Genomic DNA, 17,555 nt, shown 5'->3' with positions numbered 1-17,555 from the left:
CAAGGCCATTGACGAGGGAAGGTGGTCCACACAGCCTACCTGGACCTTGCAAAGCCTTCGATACAATACCCCACTCGGGCATTATAGATAAGCTCACCAGCTTAAATATAAACCCCTATGTCACTAGATGGATTGCAAACTGGCTCAAGGACAGAACCCACATGGTTAGAATTGCTGGAGCCATGTCAGACTCCAAACCAGTTACAAGTGGTGTCCCACAAGGCTCAGTCCTGGGACCTCTCTTGTTCGGTATATATTTCTCGGAGGTACAGGCCAACACGGAAGGACTGTGGCTGACCAAGTTCACAGATGACTGCAAACTGGGTGCCATAATCGACTCTCCAGCCGACACAAGCATCCTTCAAAAGGGCCTCATAGAAACAGACAACTGGTACCAGTGCCATGGCCTCAAGCTAAATGCCAAAAGTGTATAGTCATCCCTTTGGCAAAACAAAGTGCCCACAAATTACCACATAGGTGGAAATCCATTAAGTACAGAAGAAGTAATTAGGGACCTGGGGACCCAAGTTGATAGCAATCTCTCATTTGACAACCACGTGGCCAAAGTGGTTAGAAAAACATTTTATATAGCCCACCTAATTATGAAGGGATTCACATCTAGATCAGGGAGGTCATCGTGCCTCTTTACTCATCCCTCATCAGGCCCATAATTGAGTACAATGCCCTTTTGGGATGTACCTTACCAGACACCTGCAGCAATTGGAAAGACCCCAAAAGTACCTCACCAAGAGGATCAAAGGGCTCAAACAGATGCCATATGCTGCCCGGTTAAAGAAACTCCAGCTCTACTCAGTGGCATACCGCCTGTTCAGAGGCGATCTGTGCCTGACATATAAAGCCATGTCCAACCCGGAATTAATGGACATGCTGCACCTCAGAAAATCCAAATCCCATCGAGCTACGAGAGACTTGAACCTCAGCACTGAAATAAATAGGACATGCTGGAGGGACAGATTCATAACCCAGAGGCTCCCTTCACTCTGGAATAAAATCCCAGTCCAGGTTAGGCAGAGTCCTCATTGACTCTCTTCAAGAGGAATCTTGATGAGTGGATGGGAGATCGTAGGTTTACCCCGGGTATCACTTCTGTGTCACTGTTAGATAGAGGCACAGTATACTAACCTCGAAAAAGGGCATAGCAAAATAAATTTAAAATGGGTGGCGAAAGCCAAACACATTCTGGCTAGGCTTATAAATGCCCTAGGGCAGATAGCCTAGTATGAACCTATGAACCTATGAACCTATATGCATTTCAATACCCAAGGCTTATACATTATCTAGTCACGTATTCCCTACATGGCAACAACAGAAAGGCTTTCAATGTTGGCAATTCTTTAACAGTATGCTTATTAAAGCTTACTTGCATCTTACAATCTCAGCCAAGCTTACCTGATGGTCATTAAAGTATTGCCACTTAAACACAGAGCAACACGCACTTTGAGTAATAAGCATAAATCAACAGTACAAAAAATATGACAGAAACCAGACCATTCTGCAAAAATCAAGGACAGATGAAAAGCCACTCTAGTACTTGTGTCTACCTTGGATGGGGGGATACTCTGCACATTTACACTGCATAACTACTCCTTGCCTTGCTTCAACACATCCAGAGTCACTACATGGGGGAGTGGGGTGCAACAAGTATGTCACAATTTGAAATGTCTCTGGCTGACTGTGATGACCCTGACAAATTTGTCATACCTCTCAACCTCAGAGCAAGAAATCTGGACAAAGCCATACAAAGAAGTGGGACAAAGGCTCAAAAATAAGGACAATTTTTAAAATATTGCTCTTATAAACTTAGAAAGATAATAGAATAGGTCTTGCATTAGTATGAATTTTCTGAATGGTATGAACTCTGAAACTCAAATGTCTGTCATTATTTTCTAACTTCAGTCTTTAATGATTTGTCACTAATTTGCCAAAAAACACAATGTTATGAAAATGGACGAAAAATGTGATGTAAAAATATAAAATAGCCACACAATACAGCTGGGAACCTGTCAAAGAAGGGACACTTTAATATTAGTACTGCTAACTTGAGCAGCTAACAAAATAAAAGAATCTACATGCATTTCTGAAATAAAAGTAATCTATAACTCTGATTATTACATTTATTTCTTAATTGTAAACCCTCCATGTTTTCTTCCAAAATTGCTATTTTGCAGAGAGATTATTAGGGGAAGAGCAACATTTTCAGCCAAAATCAGGGACAGTTGAGAGGTTTGGCTATGCCTAATTCTATAAAGCAATTTATTTGCATATACCTCTCAACCTGTTAATGCAATAAATCTGGACAAGGACAAATATATTGGGGTGAACATATAAACAGTACTAAAATTGCTCTTGTATAAACTGAGGCAGTTGATAGAACAACAGGTCTTATTTTAGCATGCATTTTTCTGAAGGTTATGAAGTCTGAAACTCAGTGTGTCATTATTTAGTGACTTAATTCCTAAGTGATTTGCCAGAAAACCACAAATTTTATGAGGAACAAACCAAAAATAAGAAGCAAAAATCTATTAATTCTTTGAAAATCTGGACAGTTGGGAGGTGTAGTTCAGCTGGGGCTGTCTAAGTTTGCCACCCTTCCCCCTTACAAAATCATGGTCTAATGGAGCCTCCCCCTGCAGTCATTCCAATGATCCATTACTTGGCTATTTCACTCCATTTACCATAAACACTAATGTGCATACTGATTTACTTCTATGATGATTTGGACTTTATTTGAAAGTTTTATTTTGCATTTTACAGCACAAACACTAAGACATCTGCTAAACAAACTTAGCATTAAAACTTCTCTGCCCTTGAAACTCACATTAATTGAAACAGCATTGAAACCCACATTCAAAGAAAATACATTTTACCAGTGGCAGATAATGATTAATTCTGGGCTGTTTTCAAATTATAGACCCCTTGCATATGAAACATACATGTGCTCTTTGATACACCTTCCTATTGTTTTGAACATTTTTCCAGTAAACAATGAAACAAAACACATGCACCAATAATGACAAAACTGCCCAGTTCAGAACATTTCCATCATAAAAGTCTACTCAAACTTCTACAGTCCACCATTATCAGTAAATATGCACAATCTCTGAAGAAGTAAAAAAGTCATCTAAATAATTCCACATTAAATAAATCTGTAACTAACGAAGAGGTTGCTGCTAGCAAACACCTTTATATTTCGTGGTTTCATCGAAAAATAAAGTGTCTGATGCCCGAGGAATAAATTGCCTATATTACATTAAAAATGATAAGCTAGTAATATTGCAATAGGAAATGGATGGCAAATGGATAACAGGCTCATAGTTAGCATCTTAACTTTTTCAGTACGGCAGCAGCATTCACCCCTTGTGGGAGTAGAACCAACAACCTCCTATATCAAAAGCAAGCACCCAACCTGTTGTGCTATTAACAACACAAGCTGACTTAGCATAAGCAGCACTAAACTTCTCTTCCCCTGCAGCTCTCAGCTCCTTGTAAAATCTACTCAATACTCAACTGCATCTCAACTTCGCAGCACAAGAAATTTGGAAAAAGCCAAATTTATTGAGGGGGGGTCAAAAGGCCAAAAACTAGGGACACATTAAACTTTGCTTGTATAATATTGGAAAGTTGCTAGAATAAAATGCTGTGTTATCACCATACATTTTACTGCCAAGGTCCCTGTGTAAAACAGTCAGAGCAACATACCACTAGGCCAAATCAGCTTCTTTGTGAAAGAGAGGAAGACTGAAACTTAAATGGCTATCATTTAATGAATTCAGTTCTCACCATAGCTGTCAACCTCTTAGCACAAAACACCTGGACACACCCAGTAATGAGGGAATACAGCCCTCAGACATATACAGTGAATTCAGTTCTTGCCATAGTTGTCAACCATAGCAAAAAAAAACCTGGACAAAGCCAATAATGGGGTAATACAGTCCCAAAAATAAGGACACATTTCAAATATTCTTCTTATAAACTTAGAAAATTGCTAGAATAAAAGGTTGTGTTACTATCTATTTTCTGAAGAATATGAAGTCTGAAATTCAAATGCCTGTCAATTTTACTTCTGATGGAACAAAAACAATTTTCAGCAGAGGCCCAGGGAGAAATACTGCAGACACATGTCTTTGTAAAATGGCAGGATACCAGAGTAAATCCACGCAAACACAGGGATGAGATGGAGACTCCACACAGAAGGCACCCCAGCCAAGAATCAAACCAGAAAACTTATAGCTGTGAGGCAACAGTGCTACCACTGAACCATCAAATATGCAAGAAACTAGACATTCTGAAACCTGAAATCTGAAATTCAAATGCCTGTCAATTTTATTTAACATTTGTTAATCAGGACAATCTGACTTGGTACAAAAAAAAAACAATTTTCAGCAGAGTCCCAGGAAGAAATAATGCAGACATGTCTTTATAACATGGGAGGACACAAAAGCAAACCCACACAAACACAAGGAGAAGATGCAGACCCCACACAGAAAGCACCCCAGCCAAGAATCAAACCCAAAAGCCTAACCCAAGAGCCTGCAGCTATAAAGCAACAATGCTACCACTGCACCATCAAATATCAAGCACGGCAATATTTACAAACCACAGATATTATGAGGAACAGATCAGATCAAATATGAGGCAAAAATCTGCAATTTTTTTTTTACAAATGGTGGTGGGTAGGGAATTCAGGTCCTTAACACCTGCATACAAGGTTCAAGCCTGAGTATCTCTACCCACCACCATTTGTTCTCTCTAGCTACCAGTATATAGTAACTGGGGAATTTTACACACACACACCTTTACAACCAGTTGTAATACTGTGTACCTTAGATAAAATAATGGGCCAAAAATGTATCTCAACTTTCTGCCGTGATACATTATATCTGACTGGCAGAAACATAATAGCTGTATTGCCCTTTGACAAATACTGTCCCCACAATAAACCATATCAGTCACCAATGAGAAGTGACAATCATCTCTTGTGTGGTTCCGAAAAGTAGTGAAATAGCCAAAGTAATCCACCTGACATGCCACTACTGGGCATAAATAAGAGCCACAGTAGTCTTCTTCATTTGCAACATAGGGCACATCACACCCCATGATGATTTCTGTAAAAATTTAAAAAAAAGATATAAGTGTATGATGCTGTGGGAAATGTGTACTGTTACCACTGCCCACAGCTCTTCTAGATTCCTTCCAGAAAAAAAAAAAAAAAGTCACCACAAATGTACCCCCAACCAAGCTACAACAATAATCACTGCATCATTCTAGCACTCCTTTGCTTTCATCCACTGACTGTTTTCCCAAACAGATAACCACTTTTGGTGATTGTTTGCATTTACCAAAAGTGATTAAAAACAAGAATCCATAGCAATGTACATCACGTAGATGGGGCAGGTTAATCACTGTATTTTGCCCCTAACACACGACTCACCAAAAAAGAACTGCAGCCACAGCTCTCAACCACTTAGCACAGTAACCAGGGAAAAAAAGATAACAATTAAGGAGGCAAAGATCCATCATCTGTGACAAATTTGAAATATTCTTCCTCTGTTATGTAGTTAGTTATCAGAACAACAAGTTTTACATTAGAAGCCATTTTTCTGAAGAACATGAACTCTGCAGCTCAAAAGTCTGTCATAATTAAGAGCAGCATACCGCCTGTGACAACCATATGGTGGAATTCACTGCAACTCCCTCTGCTCTGTCAACTTCTTAGCCCCAAAATTAAGAACAGATCTTAAATGCTTCTCTTATATGCTTAGAAAGTTACTAGAATAAAAAAGCTTTGGATTAGTAAGCATTATATGAAGGATACAATGTCTGAAACCCATATACCTGTCATCATTTAATGACTATACATACCACCACCAAGAAGAAAACTCTCTGTACTCTTCTACTACTTCTTCTTCAGCTGCTAACACCCAGCACAGCTATTAGCTAACGAAATATAGGCCGCCAAAAAATAGAAATCAAGATCAAGAATTCACTTGACTCACGAGTCAGTCCACAACCGAAACTGGCTGCAACTGTTTGCTTCTCACTCTTTTCCCAGCACATAAAGCCCAGGAAGAGATCGACAACCAATCAGCAACCATTTAGCCCAAGCATGTCATGTACATGCCTGTGGATGTGGCAGTCCGAACCCTTTCCAATTCTATGCGGTTCCAAACTGCATAGACTGCTGGGCATCACACTGATGCCTTAATTTGCTCTCCGGGCTGCAGCAGAAACAGAGAGAAAAAAAAAAACGTCTTTATTTAAAACTGACACAACCGGTCAAAAGAAGTGCGCATGCGCGTACTCTCTGAGGCAGGAACTTGAAAGACGAGTAACTAAGTCAACTGAACTGTCTGAGACAGTAAAAAAAATAAAATAATTAAACTAAAAAGTACTTTTTTCTTTTTTTTTGCTGAGGGGGCTGCAGTCCGGCAGTCCGATGCCACGAGCCGCCCCTGCTCTGATGTTCCTGTCACCAGACTAACCTGTTGGAGTTACGTGCACTGTGTTTTGAGAGAATGTATTCTGTTAGTCAAGCCTTAGACCGTACATGCCCAGACAGGCAGAGTCATGCTCACAACCTACCTGTACGTGGACAAGATGTGGGAACGCACTTCATTACTCTGTGTTGGCTGACAGTGCTCACCGTACACCTCGGTGGAGCTGGGGTCTAGGTATTCTAGTAGCAGCTGTTGGCACTGTACACCTCAGTGCAGCTGGGGTCTAGGTATTCCAGTAGCACTTGTTGGCACAGAGAAAAATCAATTATTGATGCTGTCAGTAATATTGCAGAAGACATCATTATTTGAAAATGTGATATTCTTTTTTCTCCTGTGCAATGCACCTGCTGTGGCTACGTCTCAGTCAGTAAACACCGTACTGAGGGTCTTTGCTCAAGGCTTTCATTCTGTAATACCTTAGAAGATCTAGTTTGGGGCTTCTTTTCCATTCTTTTGATCTCCCTGATTCAAAACACAGTTATCAAAGTTCAGAAAAGCAAGATGCAGATGAGTGAGAAACCTGCAGGATGTTCCACTGCTTTAAGATATCTGAATCACTCGTGCTTGGGCACAGCTATCAGTGGAGGCAGCCACCCTGGACTGAAGTAGTGAACTCTTTTACCTGAAGTCTAGTAACTTCCGACTTTGTTATATTAAATTCAAGGTTACAGGAGCAAAGCCACACAGGGGAAGCTTTGCCCTCACAAAAATAAATAAATAAATAAATAAAAATGCAAGTTGCATGAATGCCATTTTGAACTGTTTGTTTTGTTCAAAATATGTCCCAGTTATGTCAGTTGCTCACTTGCAGAAGTCTCCTGGATAGTTTGCCCTTTCAAAACCAGGGCCAAAAACTACAAATCCTTAGCTTTTACTGTATTTCTGCATTTACTGTATATGGGCTGGTAAATAGTGTTTTAAGATGATGATTTTGCTTAATTTTTAAAGGTTGCACTACTACTGTGAAGGGCAGGTTTCTTGACATCCATTATGTCAAAGTAGAATGTGACAATCCAGATATTATGTGTGAAGTCTGTACCTGGTCTTTATGAGACAGGGCAACGTCATCCTTTTCAACAAACTGCACTTCCTTATCTTCAGTTTTATCTTAAGCAGATAAATAAACTTCACTATCCCCTGGCCATTTTGTAAGTGGAGCACATAATCTGATTTTAGGAAGAGGTGCATCAGTGAAAGCTATGCCTGGCAGATCTGCTATAAAGTAAGAGACTACCAGGTGGCTGCAATATGTGCAGATACACACACACAGATTCAGCAAAACTCCAAAGAAGTTTCCAGGAACATTACCCTATTGTCTTAAAAGATAATAGGACACTTGTTTTAATTTTATGTTTTTTCAGTTTTTGTATGGTGAGGGTACATTGCGACTAGGTAAATCCCCCCACACACACAACACACACACACACACACACACATACTAATAGTTCTAGGAGTCATATACAGTTCTTAATTGTGCAGCTTATCCAGAGTAATCTTAACAAGAACCTTACTCATATTCTCCTGTACATGTGAGCATATGTTTTGCAGGTGACAGAAGAAGCTTAGCCCGAGGATACCATTTTTATAGCATTGTTCCATTTGTACCATGAAAGTATAATCACATACCAGCCCTTATACCTGTGTAATCTTTTTTATCGGTAAACAGAAATTATGCTAGTTTCTAAACATAAACTATATTTGGTGCAAAATTAAAACTTAGAGCAGTGAATATGGTTAACATCTGTTTGATTTCAAAAGGCATTGTAATAATTACTTTTTAAAGTTATGAGTTCTAAATTATCAAGTTTTTGGTACATAGAGCTGGTACTGCCATCAGTCCTATTGCCTGTGTAAGGATTTCTGGGGTTTATATTTATTACAGGAAAGTATATACATCAGAGCAAGTCTTACAACTGCAGTTTTCCAGCAGTTAAATCTCAGCAATTGTAAAATTACTTCTGTGATAAGTTCTGACTCTGTGATCAGAACCTTATGTTTTCTCTGTTGGAAAATATTATTAGTAAAATTAAAAGGCAAACAGTACTGTAATAAAATACTGTATATGAAAAAGATAATTACTTCTATGGTAAATGTACTGACAATGTAATGAGTGCATCATGTTTGCTTTGTTGGCAGAAATAAAATTAGAAAAGGTAAATAATACTAGATAAAGGTAAAAGGCAAAACGTACTGTATTAGCAAAATATATTATTTTATTCAAAAATGGCTCATCTGCTTACATTTTTGAATTATTTACAGTCTTCTTCTGACATTATACCTCATCACATAGTTACCATAAATCAAAACAAGATCATTAAGTAGTTTTTACCACTTAGTGAATGGCTGCCTTACAACATTGTGTTAAGTATATGGTAAATAAACATAAGCAGCCCATTTCTAAATGTCACCACAAACTATTTTTGTGATTTATATTCCAGTGGTCTTTCATAATTTTCAGTACCATCAGCCCTCGCAGGCAGACTGGGCCCTTACTGACAATTACCTGTCTGGCACTTGTGTTCAGTAGGTCATCTGGTACAAACCTTGCAGCAATCGTGGTTTTACAGTTTCTGTGTCTTATTTCCCTTCTGTCAGTCTATTACTTTGGGTTCCTGCAGTGCAATGACACAACTGAGTGTACATGGTTCTAAGAGTAGCAGTCCATATTCTCTTTTTCCTAGTTGACACTAGAGGGCAGTATATTCATTTGGCCATAATCCTGAGAGACAGAGAACTGCACTCAGAGCAGCTGGCCTTGGTAACAGCATGTTTCATTTGCCCCATGTTCTCACTTTGATTCTGACATAATTTTTTGTGCTGAATTTTAGTGCTAGACCAAATGGTATTAAAATTAATATTATGTTTTCTTATTTAGAAGATTAATTTGTTTTATTTCTAAATGAATTATACTTATTTTCAAGAACTGTTCCTATTAAGGTGGTGGTGTTATTTAAGCATTATCCCTGAATCGGGAGGCAACAGACTGAGATATATCTCTAATTGTGTTATCCTTAGAGCAAACTGTATAGCTAGGCCGACTCCAAATCAAATAGTTCAAATCACTGCAGTTCCTGTTACCTGAACATTTGAAAGTTACTTTTAAAAATAAAACAGAAGGACATTAAAGGAGACACAGTCCTTCAAATTGTATAACAATTCAAGACTCTTTTAACTGAACTGAAATAATGTAAATGTTTATATGTCTTCTATGTGGAAATAATTTCATTTTACAAATTACATCAAATTATTTCTAAAAATTGAGTACTATTTTTAAATGTGGACAATGGTTTCTGAGATAAAAGAAAAGAAAAACAATCAAAGGCCTTGTCTTTTCCTTTGTTATTGTGATTGCATTTGTCTTGACAACTTATCTCTGATCTTTTTATATGGTCATAAACCAAGAAACAGTCATGATGTAACATGTCAGTATATGCGTAAGATGTCAAAGTCTCATGTAAAAAAACCTCTGTACCGAAGAGGTGTGTCATCATAGCAAAGCATAAGGTAACAGGGTAGCAGACTGTACATAACCACCTTCCTAGTCTGCCTATGAAATAGGGAATTTCCCTTTTCTTACCTGATGTATGCTGGCTATAGATTTTTTTTTATTTTACAAATTAAACCTTTGCATATTTGTCAACACCATTTTGACATTGCTGCTAAGAGTCTTTCCTTAAGTGCTTTTGTTTTGTTTGAGGGAGAGTCGGGTTAACGTGCATAGCCATTCACTTAGAGTATGCTGTATATCAATCGGGTGCCATTTCCATAGGGTTTCTTGACAAGTCATAGTACACTGAAGGACAAACAATATCTAATCATAATCATTAAGAGATACTGCGACTTCTGAATAGGTATTGTGTTCTGTTTGCAGAGACTATTTCCTTTTGACCCAGTAGACTGTCCCATCGAATAGCGTCAGGATGATGACATAATGGTCTCAAAAGGGTTAAATGTAATTGTGAGACTAAGAGGTTGTGTTTAACACTGGAAAAGTAAGGAATGTTTCTATCAGTGTTATTTTTAAAGATTTTTCTGTAGGGAGTTGGTATTTTGTTTTGTCATTATGATAACTATGTAATGCTATTTTAATCTATATATAAAGCCTTCTGAGTTTTTTAATTATATTTTGCATCACACTGCATTTTATTGCATTATTTTAGGCAGTATATGCAACAGTGCTGCACTCACATATGTTTTGGTACTTTTTAAATAATTGCTGTATTATCATAGGAAACTCTGTACTGTAGCACTTTGATAGAAGTGGATAAATATAGTAATGTGTATGAAAGACAGAGATTGGCAAACGTGAATAAAACATGGATTGTCAAAAAAGTAATAAGCCAAGTTAATAAAATAATTGGAATTATAAAGACAGAGCTCCACATGATATAACAGAAATTAACAGAATACATTATTGTACAGATTAATTATAGAGAAGGTATTACCAGGAAATCATAAATTAGTAAAGGAAAATAAAGGGGCAAATAGATTGCCACCATGGAAGCACTAACTGGAAACACTTGTGAAACAGTTAAGAAAAGAAGTATCATTATTAGAGGAATACAGAAAAGGAAATCAATCTAAAAATATTACAAAAGTGAATGAAATAAAACAAAAACACAACATCAGAAGAAATCAGGGTTTGAGCTGTACTATCTTTGACAATAAATTAAAAATCTTTGTGTAGGCTGAAAAATGTAGGAGATGCACTGAGAAATATAAAGAAAAGATAACAAAGCAAGCAGTTTAGGGATAACCCAAAGAAATTCTACAGGCAGTTGGAAAATAAATAAATAACAGTCAAGATACCACCAAGAATAGAGGAAATGAATGCATTCTTTAAAAAATATCTATGAGGACCCAGTTGAACACAATAAGGAGGCTGAGGGATAAAAGAAGTAAAAGAGTACTCAAGACACTCTGATATAGAATTGATATGATAAGATATGAATTGGAATGAAGTAACTCCTGCTGTACCTAACTTATGGTTAAAGGTATTAACATCTTTGCACTGTAATTTAGCCTTGAGTAAAAACTATTTATAGGTACATCCTGAAATGACGCCAGAGTGGCTAACAATGGAGAGAACCATATTCATACTTAAAAGTGAACCTGCAGGATCACACTAAGAATTGTCAATCAATAACCTGTCTCCCAATAACATATACGTTATATTTGGGAATTGATGTACACAGAGTATGTAGTCATTTAGATACAATTTCAGTCATGGGCATAAAACAGGAGGGGAATAAAACAGGTTCATATGGAGCAAATGATCATCTTTTGTTAAACAAAGCTGTAATATACACCTGTAAAAAGAACAGGAATCTCAATATGACATTGATAGATTACAAAAAACATTTGATAGTAGTCCACACTCCTGGATAATAGAATGCTTACAAATGTACAAGATCCATCACATACTGGCAAATTTTATTGCAGTTACTAGGAAGAAATGGCAAACCACTTTATAGCTGAACCACAAAAAAGGAAGAATTGCTAGCCAGGGTGTGAAAATCCACCATGGAATATTTCATTGTGATTCTTTGTCACCATTATTGTTTTGTCTTGTTGTCAATCCGTTAAGTTGTTTACTCAACAGCATATGTCATGGTTTCAGTCTAACTCCAAGAAAATCAACAAGTGAAAGGATATCTCATCTGCTTTTTGTGGATGATTTAAAACTGTATAAGTTAAATACCCGAAAGAGCAGCTACAGGTTTTTAAAGCCTTCTCAGATGACATAAGAATATCATTTGGTCTCGACAAATGTGCAAAAACAACATTTGAAAGAGGAAATCTGAAGACTCAAGAAAATATAAAACTTGGGAAGGAATGTGAAAGAAAAGATTTGGAACACGAACAAGTGTGCACATATCTTGGAATAGATGAAGAGGCAGCAATTCAGCATGAAATAAAAACAAGCTCAGTAAGGAATATTTTAGAAGACTAAAATTAATACTGAAAACTGCTTTGACATCTAGGAATAAAGTTCAAGTTATAAAGTAACTTGCAATTCTTGTTTTAACTTCTAGCTTTGGGATGATTGACTGGGCACAAAAAGAGCTGGATAAGCTTGGCAAGACGTACAAGAACCAGTGTTTGTCAAGATTATATATTCCTCAGTCTGTTTTTTTTTTTGGGCGGGGGTTGTTCGATTCTCGGTCGATCATACATATAGGTCAGTGATTGTGTGGCGCATTGTTGCCTCACAGCAAGAGGCTCTCTAGCTCGATTCTCTGCTGGGGTGCCTTCTGTATGAAGTTGGCATGTTCTCCTTGCACTCGTGTGGGTTTCCTCCGGGTGCTCTGGTTTCCTCCTACATTCCAAAGACATGCATCTGGAGCATTTCTCCCTGGGCCTCCACTGAAAATGGGCTCTCTCCCAGTCAGAATTTTCCCGTAAACACATTTTAAATAAATTAATAATAAGTTGTGATATTACATACATATTTATTGACATCATCAGATCCAAATGTACTGAAAGTTCTAAAACATAAACAAAATAAGTCCAAGATAACCTCTTAAGTTAGCAGAAGGCTTTAGGCAAAAGTAGCTCTGGAAATCCAATCAAAGATGAATAAAAAAATAGGTGGCAACAGAAAATGCACAAAAAAAAAAAAAAAAAAAGAATACAAAGAAAATAATCTGGAAAGATCAGTTATAACAAGAAGTACAGAGATCTGCTGAAACAGCCACATGTTGACCAAGAGTTGTTCTATGAATGGCGGAGACAGGTTGAATTTAAACCAAAAGAGGAAAGGTTAATATTAGCAGCTCAGGATAATGGATTCCATACTAGATGGTTCATAAAATCCATAGATAAAGTAGGAGATACAGATACATGTAGATTTTGGAGTACAGAGCTAGAAATAGTTAGATATTTTCTTGCAGGGTGTGGTACACCCACGGCTGAAGGTTTGTAAACTGTGGGAAGGTTGTTACACTGGAGACTTTATAAACATTACAACATAGATGAAGCAGAGAGACTTTGGAAATGAACTGCAAAGGATTGTTGAAAATGATGAAGTAATGATTGCATGGGATCACCCCATACCAGCATCTACGAAGGTAGAAGCAAAAAGATTGGATATTCTAGTTAATGAGAAAAAGAAATAGCTTTGATTATTGAAATTACTATACCCAGTGCTAAATTGTCTTAACTGAAAGACATAAACTTGTAAATTGTCAGGACGTGCAAGCAGAAACTAGAACAATGTGGAATAAGGATACACCAATAGCGCCAGTTGTAGGAGGAGCAACTGAGCTAATAAAAAAGTCTTCAAACATATCTAAATATGCTACTGATAAAAGTAACCCCTTCTGAACTATGAAAAGAGGCAGTTTTGGGTGCATTATGGATGCTGAGAAGAGCACTTGTATCATATGTCAAAGACTGAAACAAAATTGATTTCATGAAATTTAATGATGCCCTGACTTAGGAATGGGGCCCATTCCCACTAAGGTATGCAAAAACCTGAGCATCTAGAGAAACTAACCATAACACTAGATAGACTCTGAATGGAATAAAATTATTAACGTCAATATATTCTCAGAGGTGAGCATACCTCACAACCTCATAGCACAAGAAATATTGACAAAGCCAAAAATAGTAAGGGGACAAAGGCCCAAAAGCAGGGACAGATTTTTGAATATTGCTCTTATAAACTTAAAGTTTTTAGAATAGCAGGTTTTACATTAGTATGCATTTTCTGAAGGTTGTGAAGTCTGAAACTCAAATGTCTGTTGCTATGTAGTAACTTTAATCCTCAGTGAGCTGCCCAAAAAAGTACAAATTTTATGAGAAAAATAATATGAAACAAAATTCTGGGCATTCTGCAAAAATCTGGACAGTTGAGAGGCATACAGTAAGGAGAAATAAAATCAGACAGTGTGAAGGACATTATCTGTTTACATCCTGGCAACCCTGTACACAAATCAGTGTTGGTTTTGTTGCAGCATTTTATGCTAGACACCAAAGTGCTTGTACTTTTTTTCCCCACTAAAACCTCATAGTGTATCTGTAGGGTTAGTTCCTGAGGATATTGCTGTAAAATGCAGTAGTCCTACTGATAAATTGTATGGACATAATTGTAGACAGCATGAATTGTCAGTGTTGTATCCATTAAAATGTGTCCCTAAGAATGATGAACCCATGCTACTGAGATTTGTGTGGTTAGATAAGATATGCAGGGCTTTGTATTTGATGGGGATAATTCCATTTAAAGTAGTTGTGGCACTTTAGGAAACAATTTTGCTTAAAGGTGATGATCTTTATGAAAGAAAGGTTAGAGATTTGTATTGCAGCTAACTCCATTTAACATTATGATGACACTTTAGGAAACAGGTGTGCTCAAAACAGATGAATCTAAGGAGAAAGATGATGCTTTGTATAACATTACTGTCTGTTAAGACACAGACATAACAGGAACAAGCCAACACTGTACCTTTTCATGCTGCATTTAGGTTTAGAAGGATGTGTCAGGATCTGGAACTTTCTTTCTGTCAGGACAGTGACAGCTACTGCCCTGCATTTCCTAGGCTTATCAAAGCCTTTGCCAGTGGTGCCCTAGATTAAGTGGCAGACAGATTGTTCCATGGCTGAAACAGGAGCAGGAAGCTCATTTTGTAAAAAAGGAAGACTTTCATCTGAATGTGGTAAAGTTCTTGTATTGCAGATTCAGAGACCAGCAAGTCTCAGAGTACGAGCGTTAAAAGACTGAAGTTGTGATCAGCTGATGAAAGAGCATTAGTTGAAGTGGAGAGAACTACAGCATTGTTACACTGGGAGCTTAGTAATTAAGGGGTATTTTTTTACAGTGTGATATGCTGAAATGTGTAGTGAAATCACTGTAAAAGATTTTGTGTATTAAGCATAGTAAATCTGTATGACTGTCCCCATGGTGCAGAGGGATATGCAGAGATGTGGTATTAAAAGCACATGTACAGAAGCTGCTTAGATTTCACAAAAAAAAACAAGAAAAAACAGTCCACAAAACCATAGTAAATCATGTTGCTTTTTGCTGCATCTGATGTCAAAAATGGCACAACAAACTGTGAAACAAATAACTATACCAGCCATTATGTATATCAGAGTAACTTAGAACATCTCAGAAAATATAAGACATTTTATGACACTTATACATGCCTAGTCAAAGCTCTATTTTACATTTGTGAAAGAAGTGTATATTACAGAATTCCCTCATCAACAATCAGCATAAAAAACACTGGGGCAGCAAACAGTATGGTCAGCAGGAAAAAGGGGAAAGCACCAAGCACCTAGAAGAAGTTTTCTTCTTTAAGGTGTGGTGAATTTAAGTCTGCAACAGTAATAGGTGCCCAACAGAGGCTTTTAAGTCATTTGGGTAAACATTTGGCTTCTTTTAGGGGTTGAGGCAGACCGACTTCATAAGTCATTGTACTTTTTGTTTACCTAGTATATCATTACATAAAGTAACAGACTATTAACGTAATGTATGGAGTTCTGCCACCCAGTACTTACACTGCCCACTCACTATATGTTGTTCTTAGTTCATAAGTGTGTAATATGCTAACAAACTCTCGGGCCTTTATAAGCCTAACCATGCATCCCAAATCTTTGACAAGTTCTGGTACCCCTAGTAGTGTAAGCAGTGGCTTGAGAGATGAAACATTTACAAGCAGGGACCTGACAAATGAACCATTTGCAGGCTGTGTCCATTAGAGACATAGGTGCCATACCAGGGGTGAATTTCCATTTCCCCATCCAGTTGTCCAAGTTGCAGTTGAATTGGTTTAGGGAGAAACTCTGATTCACATGGATGGGGAGCATGTTCCAGAGAAGGGATAGTCTCTGGAATACATACCTATTTCTCCAGCAGGTCCTATTTATATCACAGCAAGGTTTAAGCCTTTAGAATGGGCAGTTGTAGTGCTGATTCTTTTGTGGATATACAAAAAGTCCATCAGACTGGGCTCTGAAGATGCCTTGTATGCCAGGTAGTTTGTGCCTTTTCTCAGAGTTTAAGCCAAAGACATATGGGTAGTTGCAGTTGGAAGGAGAGGGTGGTACTATAGGTAGGTGCTGAACTCCTGGAAGTGAAGCCATTAAAAAAAAGCAGCATGGTGGAGTTTTGGGTAAAAAGACACAAAATTGAGTAGCTAAGTACATTTTGCAAATGTTGACAGGATTTTTAAACCCAATCTCATGTCCTTAGATATTTTCAAGAGGAAATTTAAGAAAGGAGAAGTGTATTCATAATTGCATGCATATGTGTGTGTGTGTTTTTAGGAGCTTTCGTGAAGACAATCCTGGACCCAATGCTAAAGCACTCATATGCTAAGCATGCATTAAATAACATTTTCTCTTTGTGACCCACAGCATGTGTTATTCCTTGCTTGATAAAGTAAGACATGTTATACATTTTTCATGGAAAAGGATGGTGAAGCTGAACTGTTCCTTCAGGTTGGTTTTCATATGATTTCACTAGAGATAGTATCTGTATTTCAAGATTGAAGAAGAGTACTAATTGCATTTAAAGCTAGAATAAAGCACAAAGTTAAGTGTATGGATGCAAAGTGAATTATACAGGCAGACTTGGCAGAGTAGGTGAATAGCATGGTAACAATCATGAATCAGGGCAAAGTCGGAATAAGTATTGATTCCCAAGATTTATGTTTAACAGTCTGTTATCTTATGTAAAGATATGCAAAGAATACAAAAAGAAGTGCAAGTAAATCAAAATGGTGCATTATCCACTTCAAACTATTGGAGAGATGGTGGTGACTATGAGGAACTCTAGATTCTTTTTGGTTCTTAAAGCAAACTAGGCTTTTTGCTTGATTAAGTTGATGACCCCACTTACAAACTCTCTAATTTCACTACATTGTTGAGTCAGTGCAGATTCTCAAGGTTACCTTTTGGAATCTCATAAGCTCCAGAAGTGTTCCAAAGACAGCAACAACCATAGCCAAAGAGAGAGATATGATAGCACAATGGATGATATTCTAGTCCAGGGTGCCACAAAGCAGGAACATGCATATATGCATCAATAAAGTA

Source organism: Protopterus annectens, chromosome 1.part1, assembly GCF_019279795.1.
Source record: "Protopterus annectens isolate FY-2018-M chromosome 1.part1, PAN1.0, whole genome shotgun sequence".
NCBI lineage: Eukaryota > Metazoa > Chordata > Ceratodontiformes > Protopteridae > Protopterus > Protopterus annectens.
The sequence above is the reverse complement of the archived record's forward strand: the minus strand, read 5'-3'. Positions refer to the sequence as shown.